Here is a 7,982-nt window from a genome sequence, read left to right on the forward strand (position 1 = left end):
TTCACAGAAGTTGAGATAGCACACACAGGACCACCATCGGCTTAGAGCAGACAAAATTCCAGCAAGGAGAGGCAAGGTGGGCAGGAAGACCCACCGTATGCTAAAGAGCTATTGGCATGTAATAGGTTTTTGGAAAGGCAGCTTTCTTTGATTTGATCACCTTCCAGTAAGGCTGCTCATCCAAGAGCATGTGAGCAACACAAACTATACTTGATGAGTTAAAGTCAAAACAAAGAGGACACAGAGTTGGAAGAGAAGAGAAAGGCAATGGATGGGGAAGGAACCAGGGAATAATATTAAAATAAACTGTAGAGAATTCTCAAAGAACTAATAAAAATTGAGAGATACAAGTACAAAGTTCAGTTGTTTTTCTCTCTTATGAGGAAGAAAACATGCATGTGACGCTATGAAGCCAGCTTTACTCTGTGGCAAATGGTCAGAGTGTATCAGCACAAGAAAAACCTCAAAACGACTGAATGCAATAAGTAAAACTAGTATTTTTTTTTTTTTTTTTTTGGTTTTTCGAGACAGGGTTTCTCTGTGTAGCTTTGCGCCTTTCCTGGGACTCACTTGGTAGCCCAGGCTGGCCTCGAACTCATAGAGATCCGCCTGGCTCTGCCTCCCGAGTGCTGGGATTAAAGGCGTGCGCCACCACCGCCCGGCGTAAAACTAGTATTTTTACTTTCCCAGTGAGGGGATTGTTTGTCTGTGCCAATGGCCAGCATTAGCTGTCGCAAGCACTTCATGCAGGTTTCTGTGTAGACTTTCTGGAAACAGAAGCCACGCTCTGAGCGACAGAAATGTCACCATGTATTTGTTCTTATGTCCATCCTGTTATGCATAAGTAAAACTTGACTCCTGGAGAGCAGCTGTGTGTATCCATTGTCCTCTTTGTCCATATTCTAAATACCTTTACGGAAATATTAAACGGTTTTTTCCAGATACCATTTGTCTCTTCTGCATACAGCACTTAGTCTAGTTCATGTAACAGGGTATGCAGAATATAATATTATGAAATACTCGACACTGCCATATGTATGAAATTTAATCTTGCATTCATGATATCCTGATGTGGCAAACTACCCCCAAACTGTGCCTGCTTCAGAGTTGTGGTGTGTACAAAATATGGGCTTGGCTTCAAATAATTTTAGTCATAGAAAATAAAGAAGCCAGGTGCATAGATTATCATAGCATAAAGGCAACAGTAAGAGATATTTAAAAATTGTGTATCTGAAATAAAGTAAGTGTTAAAGACACCATTTTTCTTTTATGGATACAAGGGATATGTTTTCGGGACATCCAAAACAGAGAGGCATTGCTCAAATATTGATGAATATTTGTGACAATGCTGGATCTACCTGTCAAAGCTTTATCTATATATCTTCTTCCACGCTGTAACTTTTCCTTTTCCCATTTTTATCATAATTCAACAATTGTTAATGTTAGAGTGCAGTAGATTCAGTCATTGATGAAACTGTGAATTGACTTAATTCAATTTTAATGTATCATGATCTGTTTTCATTGTGTTTTCAATTTTTTTTTTTTTTTTTTTTTTTTTTTTTTGGTTTTTTGAGACAGGGTTTCTCTGTGTAGCTTTGCGCCTCTCCTGGAACTCACTTGGTAGCCCAGGCTGGCCTCGAACTCACAGAGATCCGCCTGGCTCTGCCTCCTGAGTGTTGGGATTAAAGGCGTGCGCCACCACCGCCCGGCTGTGTTTTCAATTTTTTAAAAGGGCCCTACAAATAAAAATTCATACTTTAATGAGCTATAATGATTTTGCGACTGAAATTGTTAATAAACTAAATATTTTAAATTTTCACTTAGAGTATTGGAAATTATATATTGTATATGATTTATTTCATTGTCTATTAATGTGACTTACTGGGTTCTTATTACAAAGTGAAAAAAAATGAGCAGATTCTAGAACCACTTAGAAAATTCAAGAAAGAAAATGTGTGAAACAATTTTGAAGCATATTTCAATAAACAGTCCACATGTCAAACAAGAGAAAGTTGTATTATCAGTTTGGTAATGACCTAACACTCACTTCATAGCATACAAAAGAAGCTGCCAGGGCCACAACCTCTTTGCCTAGGTGTAATGAGAAACCAAGATGTTTATTATGAGCAATAGTCCCTGGCAGAACCACCGTCATCGTCCAGAACCCAATTCAGCTCCGATGCCTTTAATTTTGTACCCAGTGTGAGTCACACTAACTCCCCAGGGTTAGGTGAGTGACCCTGTAAGAAATTATTTGTAATGCTATAAGGAGATGATAACAAATGTAAAGTTTCCAAAGCTGTGTTAGACATGGAAATACTTTGTATCTGCTAATGGCTCTATTTAGCGATCAGCAACACATTGTACACATCTATTGTCAAACACTATCTTTTTCATTCTTTGTACTGTTTCACCTCCTAAACATGTTCTAACTTGAGGAGAACAAATGCACACATTTTGGGATAAATTTATCATATAAATACTGTTTTCTTAAAGCAGTATATTCAGTGTTACCTATTACGTTAGGAACTACAATTCCTGTATCTTCAGCTCCTTATGGACATAAATGTGTGTGATAATTCTCCCTCATGATACACCATGCATTTAGTGTGGCTGTAAATATAGAATCATCACTCAATGATGTCCAATTGAACACCTTTGGTTCTATTCTTCAGGTTCCTCATCTTATGGTTAATATATCAACCACTTTGCAGGTCTATAATTGCTGGATGGCCTGGTCCACCAACAATTCAAATTAAGATGACACAGTGTAAGAGTTAAGGGAATAAATTGATTTGACAGTACTCTATTAAATCAATTTAGCACAACATAAAAGTAGCTGTAAAAGCATTTTCAGCACTTCCAACTTCATAGTTGCTAGAATTATATGGCTGGCACCTCTTAAGAAAACTGTAGGTTCCTCTAGATCAATATATAAATCTGTGTGGTATTCTTAGTATTTTTACTAGACATAGGATGAAGGCTTGTTTTCATGGATATAATTTTTTTTTCTATCTGGGATTCCTACAAAAATGTATCTTCGAGATAACAATATTTTGCTCTAGTTTTATTTTGGCAGGCACTCAATATTTTTTTTACTTATTCTGTTTACATTTCAACTTCTAATACCTTAACTATAGATTCAGCTGAGATTGTGAATAGCGAATACAAAAATCCAAGCAAGTCATATTCATTCTTTTTTTTTTTTTACACGTAACTGCATACTATAGAATAGTCTGTCTTATTTGGAAGCATGTAAGGGTGAGTTACAATTTATTCTCTTTAAGAATTACCACACAAGTACTCGCTTTGGCAGCACATATACTAAAATTGGAACGATACAGAGAAGATTAGCTTGGCCCCTGTGCAAGGATGACACGCAAATTCATGAAGCATTCCATATTTTTAAATAAATCTTTAAAAAAAATTAAAAAAAATTACCACACAAGTGTATAGGCCCAATTGTCTCTTATTAAAATATTCAAAGCACTGACAAAAATGCAATTTATTAGCTTTTTTGTAGAGGATTTTGCTTAGGAACACTAGACAACACATTTGTAAAATGATGCTACTTAATATTACATATCCTAGCCGGGCGGTGGTGGCGCACGCCTTTAATCCCAGCACTTGGGAGGCAGAGCCAGGCGGATCTTTGTGAGTTCAAGGCCAGCCTGGTCTACAGAGCGAGATCCAGGAAAGGCGCAAAGCTACACAGAGAAACCCTGTCTCGAAAAAAAAAAATATTACATATCCTAAAGAATATAATGCCCTTATAAATTTCAAGTTCAATGTACCAGCACTGTCTTCCCTGATCCTTTCATCTACTGTTTTGATTGATATCTTCAACAACAGAATCATACAATGTCGGGAAATGAGGTCATTATATACTGAAAACTCATTAATAACCCTACGTCAATTTATCATCAAAGGCATGGATAAAAGGGAAGATTGATTTACAAGTTGGTTTCAAAGAGAATTTTCATTTCAAAATCTTACTGGAAAACAAATGTCACAGAAGAAATAGAGAATTCCAGTGCTTCAATATCATCACCCTCAAAATCTCACAAAAAACCTATCCTTGTCGATGGGAGGCTTTTCTTTACACCTTGTTTCTACACATTCAGTTTGAAAAAAAATATTCTTATGTTTATTACACCTCAGAAACCTTTTACTTGACAGGTGTTTCAATTTTATAGATGCTACTACCAAGATAAACCGGTATATCACCACTTTCTCCATATTAAAAAATGGCTAAATTTGGAGCATTCATGAGAAGATATTCTATGTTGGGAAAAGACTCATCAGAAGTAGAGTGTTTTGGTTGGGTATAGGAATGGCAGAACTGCTTCTAAAGCTAGCTCTGCTAGAGATCTGGAAGCTTAATTAACAGGCAGGCTGGGTAGCTACAGTGGATGACATTCTTAGGTTCTCAGTGATGGAGTAGGATGGCTAATGCAGATTATCTACCCAACAGAATCTAGAATCATGTAGGACGCAAATTGTAGGCCATACCATTTTATGGGCTGGGGTCACAGACTGAATATAAAGTAAAGAGCAAGATAAACACCCCTGTTCACTTCTCTTTCTGTTTCCTGACTGGACACAATGCGACATACCACCTGGCACTTCGGGTACCATGCCTTCCCCACCGTGATGGTCTATATCTTCAATTTGTGTGGCAAAATAATCCTTTCTTTCTTTCAGTTGATTTGGCCAGGTGTTTCTTTATAGCCTTGGGAAACTGTGTAGCAATATTAATGTACGATAAAGAATATGGTACAATAAGTTGCTCATGCATTTTCTTAAATATCTTTCAAACCATACATCAATCTCACTCTTCCCAGACAGTCATGAAATGAATTTTTTAATCACTATGAGAGTACTCATCATTATCCCTTAATCATAAAAGTTTATGAATCTTTGACCTGGAATAGAAAACCCAGAATTTTCAAGCAAATGAGTCATCAAAACCTCCAGATGATATTTTCATTGACTAACCTGGAATCTTCCTTTTGAGGCAGGAAATTGTGATATGCCACAGCGAGACCTAGACAAGAAAACTTATGCTGAAAGACATTGAAAATATGTGACTAAAGCATTTGTAGTATATTTTCAATTTGGAATATTAAGTTAATAAAGATATGATGACTTCACTGTAAAGAGAAATGCGAGAACAAATCAATCTTTTCCTTGAGGCAGGGCACACATGTTCATTGACCTACAATTGTTTTTCTGTTTCATCCCACACTAGAAAAGAAAAAGAAAATCTCCCAAAAGTGAATTTCTCTGCCTAGTGTTTGTGGCTCTGCTTTTTCTCCTGGATTGTTGGTGTGTTGGTCCACAAAGGAGGAGGGAGCAGAAGAGGGGAACAGGGACCTGACAGCTGAGGATATGATGGAGATAGACCTCCAGGAGATGACTTCAGTGAGTCAGCTCCACTTTATTACAGAATATAGGGAATATACAGGATTGGGAATCTTGGGGCTAATCCTTAATTTGCATTAAGTGGTACATTTCTATAATAAGGCTTCATATGTGCTAGCAGGGTCCTATAGCAAAGCTCCTAGTACAAGTCTTAGTTACCATATATGTAGCTCAAGGAAAACTTTTAGCAGGAAACTGTGCCAAGGTTCATACTAAAGATAAATCAGGCATCCAGAATTAGAGACAGATTTCAGATAATGTCAGTCCTCCTGACCCAGAGGTTTCTTCAGATAAGGGCAGGTAGAGAACAGAAAGTCTCACTGGGGAGGGAGTCCTCCATGTGTTCGAACTTTGGAGAGTGCTGACAGGCCATGATAGACTGCAACCTCTGACCAGCAAGGCTTCCCAAGAAGTGTTCAAAGACAGATATAATAAGTCTATAATAGATGGGGGAAAAACACATCATAGTCAAAAGTTTTAAAGAAACATAAAGAACAGTAAAAAGAAAAACAATTCCAAGGTTATATGCATGCAGTTACATGAAGAAGAGAAATTGAGGTCTTATGAAAATACCACACCTAAGCAGACACTTAAGATGTAAGGGAGTGTGTTTTACAAGTATTGATGCAAAGAAATTTCTGGGCAGAGGGAGAAGGGCAAAAGCATGAAGGCAGGTCTGTATTTGGCATAGTAAAGGAATATCGGTGAAGTGAGTGTAACTCTGAATATAATATGTACAAAGTCAGGGGAGATGAACACAGAAATAGAGTTGGAATACACTATGTAAGGCTTCATGGTATGAGAAGCACAGCAGCATCTGTGCTAGATGATAGGGAGACCTTGCAAGTTTTTACTTAAGAAATAACAATTGCTGCCTTGTTTCAAGATAATCACACTACCCACCAATGAAAATAAGTAAAGGGACCAAGTAAGGATGCAGTGACTTAATTAAATTTCATTTTAATCCAAATGTAGAATAATGTGGCTTCTAATTCTGCAGCAGTAGAGGTGATTAAAAATAGAAACTTAACTTAGGTTTTTAACAACAATCTACAAAAACAAGCCACAAATTTGAAAGGGAGCAAGGGGAGTATGTTTCAGAGTGAAGGAAGGGAAGGGGGACAATATATACTTACATTTTATACTCATGTTATACCACAGATAAGTACAGTACTTACCCTCAAAGCAGCTTCTCTTTGTAAGAATTGGAGACCAACAAAGAAATCCTAAACTGGTAAAAATTCAGAGAACTATTAATGGGTCATGAGAAGCCCAGTTCCAACAGACATATCTTCAACAAAACTCCTACACCTGAGTCTCAGTGAACCTCATGAAAAGGGGAGAGGACAGAATGATTGCAGGAGACAGGAAGTTTGCTGAGAAATCCTGTCTGCTAAGAATGACAGGGAAGCTGCCACCATGACTAAGAAACAATATGGTTTCATAAACAAGACTGGGACAATGACAGCATCAATAGATATGCTAACGTGGCAGAGGGATTTCTCATAGCACCCAGCCCCTAGACAAAGAACTAGAAGCAGATAAAGACTGTTGAGAGAGTGAGAATTAGTCTTCCCCAAGAAAGGACTCCATAATTAGCTAAGCTATACCCAGAGGTCAGCCATGAAATCATGTACATAAAAGCAATGCTAGCTGGGCGGTGGTGGCGCACGCCTTTAATCCCAGCACTCGGGAGGCAGAGCCAGGCGGATCTCTGTGAGTTCGAGGCCAGCCTGGGCTACCAAGTGAGTTCCAGGAAAAGGCGCAAAGCTACACAGAGAAACCCTGTCTCGAAAAACCAAAAAAAAAAAAAAAACAAAAAAAACAAAAGCAATGCTAAAGGGATGTAAGAGCATATATATATAGTGTGTGTGTGGTTTGTGTGTGTAAGAATAATTAAGACAAAGAGGCCATGAATTTGAAAGAGTGGAAGAAGGGACATGAGAGGACTTGGAGGGAAAGGACATGGAGAAAAATAGAAGGCAAAGGTGAAAAAAGAAATGATATAATCATGTTTTAATTAAAGTAAAATATATGAATGTTTAATCTTCCTAGGACCCCATACTAGGTAAATGTATACCTTTCCTACAGTTTAGAGTGTGCAAAAGGATCTTCAAGCAAGTACTATCTGCTGTGGGATGGTCTCTATGTCAAATGTGTTGCTGATTGGTCAATAAATAAATCATTGATTGGTCAGTGGCCAGGCAGGAAGTATAGGCGGGACAAGGAGGAGAAAAAACTGGCAAGTGGAAGGCTGAGTCAGGGAGACACTGCCAGCCGCCATGATGACAAACAGCATGTGAAGATGCCGGTAAGCCACGAGCCACGTGGCAAGGTATAGATTAATGGAAATGGATTAATTTAAGCTATAAGAACAATTAGCAAGAAGCCTGCCACGGCCATACAGTTTGTAACCAATATAAGTCTCTGTGTTTACTTGGTCAGGTCTGAGAGGCTGTGGGACTGGCGGGTGATAGAGATTTGTCCTGACTGTGGGCCAGGCAGGAAAACTCAAGCAACAACTCTCTTTGCAGAAACCCAAGTCAACAGGCTGTCCT

At 38.2% G+C, this 7,982-nt stretch overlaps 1 non-coding gene across 1 annotated transcript; it reads left to right on the forward strand.

The window, feature by feature from the left end:
• The first annotated feature begins 3,300 nt into the window (after positions 1-3,300).
• On the forward strand, positions 3,301-3,407 carry LOC128116118 (U6 spliceosomal RNA). The gene has a single exon (XR_008220378.1). It is a non-coding gene; the product is annotated as a U6 spliceosomal RNA (small nuclear RNA).
• The last annotated feature ends 4,575 nt before the right edge of the window (positions 3,408-7,982 follow it).

Source organism: Peromyscus californicus, unplaced genomic scaffold (genome assembly GCF_007827085.1).
Source record: "Peromyscus californicus insignis strain IS unplaced genomic scaffold, ASM782708v3 Scaffold_1__1_contigs__length_55948999, whole genome shotgun sequence".
Lineage (NCBI taxonomy): Eukaryota > Metazoa > Chordata > Mammalia > Rodentia > Cricetidae > Peromyscus > Peromyscus californicus.